Here is a 17,184-nt window from a genome sequence, read left to right as displayed (position 1 = left end):
GCAACAATATCTTCATGGTTATAAATGCTGTATCACATTTAGTTACATACGTATATATGCAGGACATTTTCAAACAATTTTACCATTATCGACCAGCATCGAAAGGATTTTAACAAAAGTCAAAATAGAAGTGTGCACATGTATATTTTACATCTATCATTAAGTGTCTACTTGGATGTTAAAAACGTTGAAGGGCTTCACTTGCCCGGGTAACCATTAAAACCGGTCAGTACATTATGTTCACCGACCCGCTAACTCCCCGGATGTTCCTTTTCAAATCAATTCACTGATTTGCACCCACATCAAGGCATGTAATAAGCATTGATGCACAGTCATGCCCACCCTAAAAATTTGCAAATCTGGAGATTTTGTAAAAAGTGTATAATTTGGCCCACAAGCACTTCATTTTGTTTTTGTGATTGATTATGATCGTTGTACAATTGACTATTTACATTTTTGCTGAAAAGTTTCAATGTTAGCATTATTATTCATATTCACGGACATAAAAGCAAACCATTACTGTGTATTTGTGGCATGGTAATACATAATGAATGAGTGTATGATTTTACTAAACTTTTGACACATATCCATGATTATAAAGTTGAGTATCCATTGTACAGACAGTGAGAAATAGGACTATCTGCAAGATTCTAATTGTATTCATTGACATTTGTCTACAGCTGTTAGTATACCTCATGTAACCTGGTCGTAAAGCCTCAGAGGTATATGTATGTGGAACGTAGGAGGAACAAGAATCAAGAGATTGACAACTGATCTTTTACAAATCCTTCATCAGGTAAGATTTGTTTTAAATTTTTAGTCATTTTTTATTTTTAATTTCCTGCACATCTTGTTCATTATCAGTTAAGCTTTTCGCATGCTCGGTTATATTTGGCGGAGTTGTAGTTCTTTCTTCAACATCAACTCCCTTGACGCTCTGTACATAACTATATAATACATGTAAGTATTTTAGAATATGTGTCTGTACTGTAGTGGTCTCCTTGGCAAAAAAATCAACAGGAAAAAAGAGCAAGCGCAAATGAAATTCATGAAGTTCCTTTGTTTCAAACATAGCATCCTAACAGCTGAAATAATTATGAAGAATTCTGCAAGCGTTTTAACCTTTAGCCTCTTTATCATCGAAGATTGTTTTTATATACTATATTTTTATATGAATATTTTAATAATATGTATGATTGTCCCCAATCATGTTTCATGTTAATTTTGATGTTCCTCAGTAAACTACAAATACTAGAACTCGCACTGTTTTTTAGACTCACAGTATAAAACTCAATGGTTTTAGGTACTTGGCTCTTCAAAGATGTATGGCTACTTTGATGTGTGCATTTCCAACCCTGCCATTGACAACACTTATCTTGTCAAAGTTTCAGATGCTGGTCAGAATGTCATGCCTAAATTTGTACATATTTTTAATAGTTTCACATAGTTTGTTGTGTGTTGTTTATTGTTTTATTGTACTTCATGCATTCATATTTTTTATGTATATTTTATGGAGCCTGTTCCAGGTCTTCCCTTGAAATAAATGTATAAATGAATTTATTGCTACTTGCTTGAATGCACGTCTTGACCTACATTATAGTTTTCTTTAAAAAGGTGCACAATCATCAGTGATTACAATGGGTTTGGTGCAAAGTTATACCAGTGATGAAAGGTTTAATTAAAATTACAGAAGTCATAACAATCAAGTTTTCTTATCTTAATGAATATAAAAAGCCATGTTTTAGAATGAACTGATGTGTAAGTAATGTCAGCAACAATGTGCAGGAGATAATATTTACATTACATCCTTGTTAATGTTTTCTTTTCACCCAGTCAGATTCGAGATCCCTTACTGAGGCAGTGCGTCCCATTGTCATTGGATACTGGTCTGACAACCAGGTGAAAAGCAACATGGTGACAATACCATCCTCCATTGCAAAGCAAATACACAGTGTGTGGCTATGCAAACAGCCAACTCTGAACAGAGATGGTGGTGTTGTCATCAATGCAGTGCAAAAACCCATGGAATTGAGGGAGTTTTTCATCATATATTTACTTTCCTATTTCCTAAGGCAGTGGGTCCTTGCTGTGGCACAGGTTTGTACTTACATATATCCTGTTCAGTGTTTCCACTGGCTAATTTACCACTAAGCCATTCTGGCTAATTGAGACCAACATTGACTAGCTAGAACTATAGCCATCCAAATTACATATAATTTCATCTGTGATTTTGGCCAACTGACAGCTGTATACTCAGGTCCTATCAGTTGCTACAGTAACAATATGACATTAAACTGGTCCCATAATCATTTCCATTCAAGTAATACATTACCAGGTCATGGGACATTTGTGATTTTCAAATTTAAGTAGGACCATCCTGAACCACAGATAGCTAGTGGCAATGAAAATAAACAACTATTTTTTATGGAACAAACTGCTTTCTTTATAAGATTCACAACAAATTTTATTTCCCGTGTGCTTCACACTTATGTGACTTGCACTTTTGTAAATGTATCAAGACGTATCATAAGTATTGCATTATTTACAGGGTAACTTCAAGATGTTTCCTTTCTACCCTTTCCCTTCTGCCTCAGTCATCAAGTGCTTTCAGTTCTCCAATCACAGAGTCTATTTTTAAACCAACTGTTCACTTTGAGAAGGTGTACTGCAGATAATCACATTTTGTACACTAGGTGTAAACAGTCGCCTCTTTCTATTGGTAGTCCAACAATGAATGCTTTAATTTCAAAATCAAACTGGGTGTATAGGAATAAATTGCGAGACTGGAGAGAGAAAGTGACGCTTTCCTGCAATTTGTGAGAATCTCTTGTCAATTCTCACAGCTACCAGTGAGAATTCAAAAGTTCTCACCGATGAGTAGTGAGAAATGTACTCTTTGGTGAGATAATAGATTCTCACCAGTTAGAATGGAAATTCTCACTAAGCACTGTGAGAATGGTAATTTTTACTGTGAGAATGAACCAGACTCACCATTCATTGGTGAGAATCAGACTTGTTGTTGCAACAAGGTGTTGAAAACAATCTGGTTGATTCTCACCAGTGAATGATTATTCGGTTGATTCTCACAGTGAATGATGAGTCTGGTTGATTATCTCATCAAGAGTGCATTTCTCAGTGCTCAATGGTGAGAATTAAACCATTCTCACCGATAGCAGTGAGAATGGCAATTAAGAGATTCTCACCAATTGTGAGAAAGCGTCACTCTCGTTCCAGTCTCACAATTTTTTTCCTATAATGGCCACTTGATGTCTTACAGAAAAAAAAAACTGATTCTTCTCTTATTCAAACACTAGCCATGGAAATTCAACAAACTATTCCTGGTACACTTTCATTTTTTGTAACTAGTCCTACCCTGCAACTCTGCGGACAACCTGTGCAATTATCGTTTTTGCTTACTTGTAATCGAACACGACTTAGCATGTCGCAGTGTGCTGCTTGTTGTTCAGCGTGGTAAACATTCAACTGGACAATATCCTGGGCAATATCTTCATGCAAATATTATGACCTATGCCTATCCACAATACAGTGTTACTCAGTACTGGTACACATGACAGAAGGTGACCGCTGCCTATCCACAAATACATGTACACGGTATGGAAGATGACCCAGGCCTACATGCACACGATATGGAATATGTCCCAGGCCTATCCTCAATCCAAATGCATTCACATGGTATGGAAGATGGCACAGACATATCCAAAATACACATAATATATGCAATGGAAGATGACCTAGGCCAATCCACAATACGCATACATGCACACAGTATGTACAGGTAAGATGACTCAGGCCTATGTAGAATACATAATGGGAGATGACCAATGTCTATCATCAATGCAAACAGTCTGTACCTGTATTGTATTCAGGATAGCCTGTATCATCTTCAATAATGTGTATCTGTATTTGTATTCAGGATAGGCCTGGGTCATCTGCAACAATTAATGTTTACCTGTATTGTATTGTATTGTATTGTATTAAGGATAGGCCTGGGTCATATTCAATAATGTGTACCTATATTTGTATTCAGGATATGTAGGCCTGGGTCATCTTCAACAATGTTTACATGTATTGTATTGTATTGTATTGTATTGTATGGTATTGTCATTGTATTGTATGCTCTCTTTCATGGTCTCCCATAATGCAACACGCACCGGGCGTAGTTCCGGTTACCGTCGCTACTGAAGGTACAATATGTCGTCTGCTGGTGATATCGATAAGGAGATTTCGTTCAAAGTAGCAGATCGTCCTGTAAAGCGCCCACGCTCATTTAAAGATGTGCGCGAGCCTTTCATATAGCAATTTACTCAGTCACTGTAGAGCAGCTAATATAATCACAAAAGGTATCAGTCGACATGCCCTCGAAGTGTTGCTGTGTCACAAGCTTCACTTGTCATTTAATTTACTACGGGCGGAAACGATGTTGTGTTTGGGCCAAAACTGGAAGATCACTGTTTGGATGCAACCGAAACGAAAGAGTTCGAACGCTTTACCCCAACTTACGTACAATCACTACAAGGTTGGACAAAGAACATTTCAAGTATTCCTGAAATTGATGTTGGAACAGTGAAAAAATATTTGTTAGCATCTCCGTCACAAGATCCAGATTTCACAAAGGCCAGTCTGAAGAGATACAAGCTGAGCAGATCGTATGAACACATTTCTGCCAAAAATATACATAGTGTGATGTATAATTCTCTAACAGAGAGCAAAACTTTCTGTCTTGTGAAAGCCCAGTGCAACCCATCCCAGAGTGGTGACAGTGCTCGTGTAAAATGGTTACATGTTGTCCTTGACAAGATGACCGGAGAGCCTTACGGTGCATTCTGTGTTTGTGCAGTTGGGTAAGTATTATGCTTACAGTATTTTGTAATCTCAATCAGGCAATCAGGTTGAATTGTAAGGGAATGTGTAAATTTTACTCTATTGTGGTTCAGTCTAACAAAACTGGTAGATACTGAACACTCCAGACTCTGATAGAACTTTGATAGTCAGGTCACAGATATTCCTCTCTAGATAATTGTCTAGTAAGTTTGGGTGTCTCACAAGGTTTTTGTCTTTTTATCATACTGTACACAATGCAAATGACAGAAAGAAATCTGAAGACAGGAAAAAGATGATATGTTGCCTCTTGTATTGGATTCTCTGATCACTCGCCAAACATTTTGAATTTTAATTAATATGGCAGAGAAATGAAAAGGTAAAACTCCCATCTGATAAGATTTCATCCCTTAATACAATTATTAACATAAAGGTGATGTATCAATAGTGATAAGGATTTGTATTCTACCACGTGACAGACACTAGGATATCTCCTGTCACACTGTCTTCATGATTTATCAAACATTTAGTACAGAGAAGAGTTGGAACATCAGGATCTTTACAATATAATATACAATAAAAAATCCATACAAACCTGTCCAGCTGTTTGCTTACTAATACTTGGTAATCCTTCTACTGACTACACATATAGTATTCTGCAGTGCATCCACAATTACAATTAAGTCTCAATTAATAAAACTGAACATACAGGTCAATGATCTCTGACAAGTACCTGCAAGATTTACTGCTTAAATTGTGAAAATAAAATACCTTGACGTCGAAGAAAAACCTGGACTGTTCCTTGTGCATGTAGTTTGTATCCATACTTCTTTAGTCTTGAAAATTTAGAAGTGATTTATGTTTCAAAAACATTTTAAAACAAAATGGGTTTGAAAAGAGTCAGTGAAATGATGGGAAGTTGAATTTTCATCATTAAATTAAAGTTTATTAACAAAGCAGAAAAAACACATAACATGACTTTGAATACTGTACACTGATCAAGTGTTCCAGTTGTTGAAATTTGTTTACCATTCAACAGAACACATTTTTATAGTGTACCACTTTCAAAAGTCTTGAAATTTAAGTGTGTCATCATACACATACAGCTGGTACATTTGTGCCATTAAACAATTCAGGTCATAATGTTTGTGATCCTTGGACAGAAGTATTATTTGTTAGAAAAGTACCTGCTAAAGTTGTAACTTGCATGTTTTGTTAGGATAATATATTGCTATTTGCTCTTGTTTTCTTTTTTCCCCTAGCAAAGGACAAGCTTGCTCCCATGTTGGTGCACTTTTGTTCCTCCTGTGTGAGATGTTGCCAGTGGGCTGAGAATCTTCCTGATGATGAATCAGTCACTGATGTTCTGTGTCCTTGGAGTTTACCCAAAGGTACAAAGAATTATTTGTATGTATCACTAAAAGAACTAGCATTGTTTTTCCTAGAGCGACAGGAGGATTAAATCCAACATTTCTCAAGGAAAACATCTGTCAAAACATAATTTCAAGATCTCTTTAACACATTCAAATATTACTGTATTCATAAGCCCCTCCCCAATTTTTTGTTGCGTTTAAAAAAGCTTACATCCCAGCTTATTAGTCGCCTTAGTTGTGACATGATTACTTTGACAAACAATATATGATTAGTTGCATATTTTATAATGCTGAAAAATACAATGCAATGAACAGTAACTTGACATGTAATATCTAAGCTGAAGAATCTAATCTACATTCCTGTTTCATAAAGGTAATAGAAAACAATTGATGTTTTGCACAGAAAATAATGCTTTCCTTTTGCTATTTAGTGAGAACAATATGAAAACCAAGCATTAGACTTACGCCATGCAAGAATGTGATAAATTTGCATACATTGAACATTACATATTACTGCTATCAAATATTCACTCGTCATTCAAGTATGAAACCCCTCCCCTATGATTTATTCTCTCTTTTATTGGAAAAGTAGGAGTTTCATACTGGAATGAATACAGTACATGCTGTCCTGAATATGATTCTAATACTCTTATCAAACTTTGCATTTTCTATAATTCAAGAAAATCATCACACAATGTGTTTCATAAAACCTATTCTGATTCATGATTTTTTACTTCGTATTGAATGTTACCAAGGAAATTTCGGTGTAAAATCTCAAAACTTTGAAAGTTTATAATGGACTCAAATTATATTGCTTGATCAGGATTTTTCACAGAATACAAACTTTGTGTATGATAGAAGAGGTTTACTTCAATTTAGTCACTTTAATTCATCGCAGTACCGTACTTTGTTTTCTCTTCACTATCACTGTGCAAAGCATGACTACAGACAGTGTAGCCGAAGTTCAATGTTGTTTTTCAGTTTGATCAACAAAATATGTTTTTCTTTTAATGTCGCAATGATGAGATAGGCCTTTACTCAAATTTATTACCTGCTGTAACTGTTGTTGATCTGGTACATGCACCTGTATATCTAGGTGAATGTACAGTACATATAAACATCAAATACATGTACCAGAAAAGTTAGCTGGATCAAGTGGTTTGCAAAATTTCAGAATTTTGTAAGAGAAAGTGAATATTTTAATAGGATGGTTTGGCTTTCTGTCATCCCTCACTGAGAGTGCAAGTTTAAAAAATATCATAAATATGAGAGGAATCTGAAAAAGGTAATGCTATTTGAAGTTCAGAAAACTACCGCTTAAGATCAGTATGTTGTATCTCACTGTACCTGCATCTATTATTCATGCTAATTCTACAGCAATACTGAAAAACATTGTGTTGCCAGTAAGAGGATGTAACAGAGTCTGAATGGACTAGGTTTGTGCTGAAATAAGACAACTGTGTAATTTTATTAATTACAGGTGCCAAAGTTCATCCTGTGAAAGCTGAAGATGTAATTGTCCGCAGTACAGACAAACAAGGTCCAACTGTTGACAACTATACTTCTCAAGTTGCACCAGAACTCTCTCCTGACGATAACTATCAACGTATCCTCCAGCTTCTTTCTGATGTACGAAATGCCAATTCAAATAGCTGTATGCCAGCCATTGTTAACATAGTTGATATTTCAACATTCCGTACAGTACCATTGCCATCTTTAACATTACCATCTAAATTACCAGATAAATGTTTTGATTTTGATATTCCAGTAAGTACTGAAATCACAACAACAACCTATCCAATACCAGTGTATAGAATACCACATCCTACCTTTAACTCAGTATATGATGATGGGTTTGAGAAAGCTAGAGAAAAGTTACTCCAGTCAATTGTTTATTCATCAGGTGATATTGAAAATATTGAAAGAATAACTCGAGGTCAGTCTGCAAGTCATTCCAATGATACATGGATGGATCAAAGAAAGGCTACCATAACTGGGACAAAAATTCATAGAATACTGTCTTCTATGAACATGGTAAGGCGAAACCAGAAAATATAGTGAAGGACATTATGCAATACAACTTTCAGGAATTGAACACCACTGCTATTCAATGGGGCAGAAAACATGAACAGAAAGCAGTTGATAGCTATATAACTGAGCTAAAAAGAACACATTTAAATGTTGACATTCATAGGCCTGGACTTCTTGTGCATAACAATTATCCATTTCTACGAGTAAGCCCAGATGCATTAGTATCTTGCTCATGTCATGGTAAGAGAGTTGTTGAAGTGAAATGCCCATATTCTTGTCGAAACATACATCCAGCACTGGGGTGGCACAAAAACAATTAGATTTCATTTTAAACTGTGATGGAGAATTGATATTAAAACAAAATCATTCACGGGGTTACTATGAACAAGTTACAATGCAAATGGTATTAAGTGCAACATTTACAGCTGATCTAGTTGTATGGACAAAAGTTGGTCACATAACTATTCATCTAAAGTTAGTGAAAGAATTCTGGGAACAGAAAGTCTTGCCATCTCTTATTGATTTCTACACCAAATATGTGTCATCTGAAATTTTAACTGGCAGAATTCATCGTGGTTTACACCTTTTTTCTGACTGTCCATTAGAATTAAAACATGAGCATGGTTCCCAGAATGAAGTTGACATTGGTAATAACAAGGAATTCACACATGAAAACACTAGTAGTATTAGTAATAATGATATCAATCAAAGTGAATCTCATGAGAAAACTATTCTAGTACCAGTCTTTCTGTATTAGAAGAGAACAAAGATAGAGAGAGGGAGGATTGGAAACTTGGTTGTCAGAATAATTGCAGGAATGACAGAGCACCTAGATTTTCCCGTGTGAGAGATCAGCTTATAGCTTGTAATTCTAATCTCGTTTGTGATCCATATACTAGGTATCATTTTTTTTGTGAAGGCTTCAGACATTTACCAAAGAGTCGTAAAATGAAATATATATGTACAAAGTGCAGGGAACAACATCCTGAGAAAATATTGTTGGATGCAAATGATGGATTCTATGAATAAATAAAATCACTACTAAGATTTTCCAGAGAGTAATGCAAGCAAAGCTGAACTAGTATAATCTTTGCTGTGTCAATTTTCATTGTCTATGACTTAACAAGTGTACTTTTCAAGAGAGGTATATCCTTGTTTGTTTTTTTTCATATGAATTCTAAGACTTCTGTACTGTTATACATGAAGTTAAATTGCAGCTAAATATACCATTGCTTAGCATCATGTATCCCTCAGTTTCCCATTCAAGGCAAATCTTGATTTACATTAATTGATTAAATTGTATATTCTGAATAATTATGTAACAAGAAGTATGATACAGTAGACTGAACATGATCAAATTCAGTTTTGTTTGTGAATGAAATAAGACAAAGCATGTCAACTCTGTCACCAAGAAGCATGGCTATATAGTGTATATTGAAATGATATATGAGACATGTAAATAATATATTTATATGAAAATAATGCATAAAGATATGTAAAGATAAAGATATGGACTTGATTGACTGACTCTGTATATTTCCAATTTTATTCCTGTAATCTTTGATGTGATTTTTCCTTTCTATGGCGCTTAAATTCTGATCTTGAAAGGTTGAAACATAGTGAAAAGCATTGTTTAATAATAGTACACATGTACTTTGAACAGTGTAACTGTTCAAAGAAACCACAACTGTTCCTTCCAGAATCCAAATTTTGTGTGGGGATACACTGATTTTTTTTTCACTAAATCAGTAATTTTGTGTGAAACCACTTGCAGTCATCATATTTCTTTTCATAGTATAGCATTTTAAAATGAAATTATTGTATCTAAATTAAAGGGACATAAACTGTAACTTTTAACTATTTTGTCAGTATTCAGGTTCTTTGTATCAACTGCAGTTTCTTAATCTACTCTTTATAGGATGCTAGAATGCCCAGTATTCTGATTGTCAACACAGCCTGTATATGTGTAAGTCTGGACTTGAATTCAACTTTTGATGATGACAACACCGACTGTACACATATAGGCCGTGCTGATAAGCTTAAGGTTTTAAGTGCTGTAATTTTTCCCGCCAAAATTTTAATGCAGCATTTTACTAATTTTTATTAATTTTTCTGGAAATTGTTTGATAATTTTGGACCAAGTGTACATCACATTTCATTGGCTACAGTATTTTATCAAAATTTAGGCAAAAATTTGACAAAATTGACCAGGGTATATTTTGTAAAGGTGACAAAAATAGACTTTGGCACTCAAAGAGGTTAGTATTTTAGATTTCATCAAGCTTTAGGGATTCAAACAAGAAACTGTAATTGATACACAGAACCAGAATACTGACAGAATAGTCAAAAGTTACAGCTTGTGTCCCTTTAATGGAGTCTTCACTGTGCAAGTCTGTGCAACTATCACATCATCGCTCTTTTTAGACTGAGTCTTAAATGTGCGAATAATGCTGTACTCATGTCAACATACATCCAAGATGTATTTCTAGATTGAAATATATCAATTTATTCACAATAACACAAACTATAAGATCTTCAAAGATATTTATTATAGATCATCCAGTCAACTTTCATCTGTGAATACATGCATCACTTTGAAATAAGAACCCACAAAATGTGCTTGTGGCAAGCTGGATATATATTATTGCTGTACATTGTAGCACAGTTAATTAGTCTATGCATGCAATGCGCATAGACTACTTGTCCTTGTTGTGTACATATTCTTCAGAGCTAGTATATAAAGTAAATAAATAAGTATAATGATTGACATTGTGTCCGTTACATGTGAATCTACCATAAATAGTTGAAATATGACAAGCTTTGGTTTTATCTAGAAGTACTTCAAGGATACACAGCAAAGTACAATATGATCTATCCCAACAATCTGTATGTTATTTGGTTATCTGAGCTGTAGCTTGACCAGAACTTTGACTCACACAGCCTGGAATATGGGCACACACTGATTTTTGAGCCTACAAAAAAAAGAAAAAAATTTCCAACCTGCAGACTCAACTTCAGAAGGCATCTGGCTGTTTAATAGAATTATATTAATATGAGTTTTTTTTTCATTGATTGTATATTTCATATCACAGCCTGTACATGAAATCATAATAGTTTGTCAGTAGTACTAATTCTTCCAGATAAAAATACTGTTCTTCATCTGAGACTGATGGCATCTGAGACTGATGGCAATCTTAACTCTCAAAAGCTACCTAGTTGACCAGAAGGGACAAAAATATCACTTCTCACCTTACTATTGGATTTTGGAAATTTACAAGATATGCGCAAACAGTGAAAACTTGCTCTTCAATATCTTTCATGGATAATTTCTGATCTCCATCAAGAATGTGATAATGTTTTTATTCGCTGTATTGCCCGCTCAATATGTATCCTCACTTTTGAAATTTTTTCTGAATAGGCAGCTTCATCTGCACTGAACCACAGGTCCAGTAGGCATAGGATTTGTGATGATTTTTTCCTATAATTATCATAAAAAATAATTATGAATACTAATAAATTATTAATGTGAATGTTACAGAATATTAAAACTTTTTACACACAATGTCGTCTACTTTGTGTAATGCCATCTGGACACTCCATTGTTGTGATAATTATGATTATGAATAAATTATGATTATGATTAATAAAGTCATATTTTACACATTGTAATGTGCTTATGTGAACAACCCTCTGGAAAGTTTCACAATCTATGCCAAAATATACAAGTGACACCATTGCCCAGGTTCAGTCTACGGCGAGAGTTACCATTGCCCAGGTTCAGTCTACGGCGAGAGTTACTACACAGTGTATATAATGAGAAGGTAGCCAGCTCCACTCGACAGTAAACTGACATACCCATGAATTACCTCCGTTTTCTTCACTTCTGCATGTTGATTCTCAAAATTTCTCCCGGTGTTGGCAAGTCCATAAATCAGCCATCAAATCTACCCAGTTTTAGCCACTTAGACGGAAAATTTGTGAAGTTTGAGGCTGCGAGAAGGTATATATCGCCAATGAAATGATGCTGCCTTAGCGGAATCGACAGCATCCGGGATCTTTTAGGGCCGTTTGCGAAATTTGAATGTAGCCGCCAAGCGGGGCCGAGGGCGGAGCCATGATTTAACGTTATTAGATATGCTGACATAATTGATCGTACGGCCAATGAACGCTCGTGACCTTTTTACACGTGAAAGTTTACACTTACACTGTACGATTACTTTATGGTCTGTCCAAGGATGGAGATGCCTCAAGTCAACGGTCCAAGCTATGTATGTGTGATTACAAACGGATGACGGGTTGCAGATGCGTTTGTTTATGATAGATACCCGGTTGACATTGTTGAAAATATGTCAAGTTCAGCGACTTGGCGAGGAGACCTCAAAACAGCGTACGTACGTACAAATACGCAGTCACCTTCCAATTGAACTTGTGATTTTCAGAGATTTACAATGAAAATACAGGCAGCGTTGACTGTCGTCTATTTTGCTGCCCAACAAAATATTAAAAACGCAGTCACGGACGTGTTTTACAGACAAAGCACAATGTACCTTGAGAATCGATATCTTTTTTATTGAAAAGGCGTGCGCGTGCTGGCGTTACGAGGACCTGTTACTTTTTTATGAATATGTTAGACAAATATATCCATGTCTTGCAAAAAATACTGAGAAAAATTGAAATTTTAATAATATTATCAATAGTTTTATTACAGAGCTTCCGTTAACGCAAAATCCTGCGTATTTCAAGCATGTTATTACTTTGAAGTACGCAAAGTAAAATGACGTCTGCGTAATCCGATACGCATTAAAAAGCGCAGTCTCTGTAACAAAGACATGAGCACACGTAGTTTCCCTTCAATGTGAAGTTTATCGAGGACTAAAAATAAATGTTTTGCTGATAAAAATGTTCATAATTTAGCAATATTTTGTCCTACATCCTGTCAATCACGTTTTCCTTCAAGTCTGTACCAATAAAAATGTAACAAGTTCAATAGAGTTCGTCGTTATTGCAAAAAAATGTTTTTTTTTTTCGCTGCGCCCAATGCATACTTGTAAACCCTGAAGATCTCCTAGTCGAATATCAAGTTTAAGTTAATGCTACGCAGACTTAAAAATAATAGTTTAATGCCGGTCTGCAAACTTATTCCAGAATATTGCAAAATTGGCCATAATTGCAGCCGTGATTCCAGTCTCATCTGTCCCGTGTGAGCGCGTGGGTTCAGTACCCAAAACGGATTACAAAATGGAAACTAGCTGTCTAAGTGACTATGCCTGATCTAAATGATCTGATGGCGATGAACCATTGAAGGCCCGTGGACTTAGCTGCAATATTGTAGCCCTTGGTTGGTGGGGATTGGGCTTCTGTCGTGCGGCTCGCGCCTTGCCCCAACCAGGGCTACAATTTCTCCCTATACCTGCTAGTGTAAAAGCTGCAGTGCGGATCTACACTGCATGGTCAAGGCACACACGGGGCCGCATTATTAGAGAATCTCGCCTTACCGTGTGCAAATTTCACTATAATCCTGCTCCCGGATAATGTTAGAGCCCTTGTAACTCCTATCGATGGTCAACTTTACTCCTTGCAGCTGAAAAATGACAGTTTAATGACTCAGGCGCGAAGTCAATTCGAACTGGACCGCCGTCGTTGAACTCTGTACCCAGCCGACTTGTACCATTACATTTTAGGGTGGCCGACAGGTGTGAGGGACTAATGAAAACGGTGGCACCAGCAGTACAGTAGCGCGCTAGTGGCAGTATAGTTGTTGTTATTTTAACGCTATCTTTTCGGAGGATTGAAAAAGGTCATAGGACTGTTTGCTCCTTTTCAATTACTGCTAGAATACCACTATCGCTGAAAGCAAAGAGAGACCAGTGACCATTGAAGAACTTGCCATCTTTATTTCCTGAGAAGTGAAAGAGATATTCACGCCATGCAAAGTCTGTCGTCTCGTCTTTGCCATTTTATACAGATGCTCTGACAACAAGAGGACACCGCGATATAATTATAAAATATCCAATCGATATTTACGGCTACTATACTATACGATATAGATCTCTAAGGCTATAAAATCTTCGATATATATCGGATATTTACCCGCCTAATTAACAAACTCTAGTATCATCTAGTAGCGAAGTTCGAACCAGACTAGCGCTTGGCCAGAGCTGTAAAGTGGTGAAATGTCTGACAAATATTCGCAACTCTTTTTAATCTTGAAGCTTATAGTGGTACATTTTCCGACTGTTTCAAATGTGCTGAAATAGTTCCGATTCATAAGGGAGGCTCTAAAAGTGATGTTAACAACTATAGGCCTATCTCCCTTCTACCAGTTCTATCTAAAATACTAGAAAAACATGTTTATATTAGTTTTTACAGTTTTATGCATTTAATCTTTTTTGTTACAACTCACAATCATCAGACAACATCACTCTTGTCACATTGCTTTAGTCAAGTTAACTGACCAGGGTCTATACTTTTACAGAATATAGATGAAGATAATTGTTTTTAGATATACTTAAAGATTTTTTTCATCGTTGATCATAACATTTTGCTGAGCGAACTTTCTGTGTACATGTTTTCTGATTTGTCACTGAAGTGGTTTCGATCAGACCTTACAGGAAGAAGTCAATGTTAGCTATTTAGGTGTACACGCTCATGTTTTGTCGATTGGTGCGGTGTATCTCAGGAGTCCATTTTTGGTCCACTTCGGATCATGTTATGTATGTCATTTCCCCCCACACTCATCATGACATGAGTTTAATTAGTCTGGAACATTCTCAACTTTGTGTAAAAATGGGAAGCTTTAAATAGATACTACTACTACTGTGACTACTACTACTTCGGTGCTTCAAATTTTATCAGATTTATTCAAAAACTGCTGAGGTCAATATCAAAGCATGTATGTAAAACATGCTGATTACAAGGAATTTGTTACAAAAAGAAAGATGTATCCATGAAAAAGCACAGATGTGAAAATGATGTAAAGAAATCCTCATACAACCCGGCCTACTTCATCATTAAGATGTATGTTGACAGAACAAAACCAGACAAGAAAATGCCGAAATTTTAAATTGATAAACACTGCATTATTGAAGTAGTCATGAGCAAACGGATGGAGGAAGTCCATCTGATTAAAATCAGGTGTAGAGTACGGCGACGTCTTCTTATGCGTACGCGGTATTCTCTCCGAGTCGCTGTCGCCTCTCACTACGCGACAGCGAGAGAATACCGCGTACGCATAAGAAGACGTCGCCGTACTCTACTTCTGATTTTAATCAGATTGGAGGAAGTCGTTCCTATATTAGGCTATTTCCATACTGAGTTCATCATGCACACTGTAAAGTTTACTACGGTTCGAAGCGAGACTACATAAATGTCCTGTGATAAAATTAACCTGGAATGTAATCCGCGTTTGTGTAATGAGTAAGAAATGCTACGACCCTACAAAAACAGTAAAATACCTACGTGTTGTATACAAATAGCAAAGTATTTGGCAAAGCTGCACTATAAGTAACTATAAATAAATATCGGCGATTTCACAGACCCGGCGTGCCGTGGCACAAGGCTAGTCATTGTAGTATCGTCTAGAGTCCGGAAATTGCCGATAAATATTCTGTAAGTATAGGCGATTTCACAGACGCAGAGTGCTGAGTCCAGTGTCGATCGGCGATTTCACAGTAATCCCGAAATCGTCGATATGTCAAACTTTGATACTAGATGGAAAATATCCGATTTAAAAAAAAATGTTCAAAGTCACGCCGTCATGGACAAGAATGCCGTTTTGGCACCCCACTTCACACATTGTGACCTTTTTAGTCGAACAGATTTTGCTTGGAACCACTCTTTCCACATTGAACAACAGCGGCATCTTGTAAATGTAGTTGTACCATGGAGGTGGATGGTTGAACTTATAGTTGTGAAAGTTGAACTAGTTATATGGAGTTTAACTTAGGCACACGCCTCTGAACAATGTACATGGACACAAAGTTCTAACTGCTTCAAATGACCCGTTCCCGTGTAGGATTTATTGAACTAGTACGTAACTTATTTGAGAAAGTTGGGAAGATAGAGCACAGGATTTATTGAACTAATTAAAATGCGTAGTTGAACTTCGGCAAAAGTATCTCTCTTTATTCACCAAGAGTTATATATTTTCATGAAAATTACCCACCCCTTTCAATCCCATAAACTAGTCCTACGAGTATGGCAAGAGTGTCCGGCTTTGGCTCCGGTGGCAGTGAAGGGCTACCCGTAAGCATGCTCATTCAGCTCCCTCACACCTGTCGGCCACCCCTAAAATGTAATGGTACAAGTCGGCTGGGTACAGAGTTCAACGACGGCGGTCCAGTTCGAATGACTTCGCGCCTGAGTCATTAAACTGTCATTTTTCAGCTGCAAGGAGTAAAGTTGACCATCGATAGGAGTTACAAGGGCTCTAACATTATCCGGGAGCAGGATTATAGTGAAATTTGCACACGGTAAGGCGAGATTCTCTAATAATGCGGCCCCGTGTGTGCCTTGACCATGCAGTGTAGATCCGCACTGCAGCTTTTACACTAGCAGGTATAGGGAGAAATTGTAGCCCTGGTTGGGGCAAGGCGCGAGCCGCACGACAGAAGCCCAATCCCCACCAACCAAGGGCTACAATTATTGCAGCTACCCGGGACTAAGTGAATTTGACTTCAGAGCAGCGATGATAGGTCAAGCAGCGAAGGCAATAGTGGGAAGTTGTAGTCTAAATAATTAGTAAGAAATGAAAATCGTCGACAGAAAATAGAACAGAACAAATTGTGAAACTAATATCAAAGAAAAAACATTGTCACTGATGTTGTTTATTGAACACTTTATTCATTGACTTTTGAACCGGTTTTTGATATCGCGTAGACAGCTGTTATATATAGGTACTTACATGTAGTCATGTTGTACGCATTTTTGGTACATTTTACGC

The 17,184-nt window shown here is 36.5% G+C and overlaps 1 protein-coding gene across 1 annotated transcript in view; it reads right to left on the bottom strand.

The window, feature by feature from the left end:
* LOC139137937 (uncharacterized) overlaps positions 1–17,184 on the bottom strand; it is a 65,002-nt gene that overhangs the window by 16,517 nt on the left and 31,301 nt on the right. The window lies entirely within an intron of this gene.

Source organism: Ptychodera flava, chromosome 8 (assembly GCF_041260155.1).
Source record: "Ptychodera flava strain L36383 chromosome 8, AS_Pfla_20210202, whole genome shotgun sequence".
Lineage (NCBI taxonomy): Eukaryota > Metazoa > Hemichordata > Enteropneusta > Ptychoderidae > Ptychodera > Ptychodera flava.
Note: the sequence above shows the minus strand (reverse complement) of the source record. Positions and strands in the feature narration are given on the sequence as shown.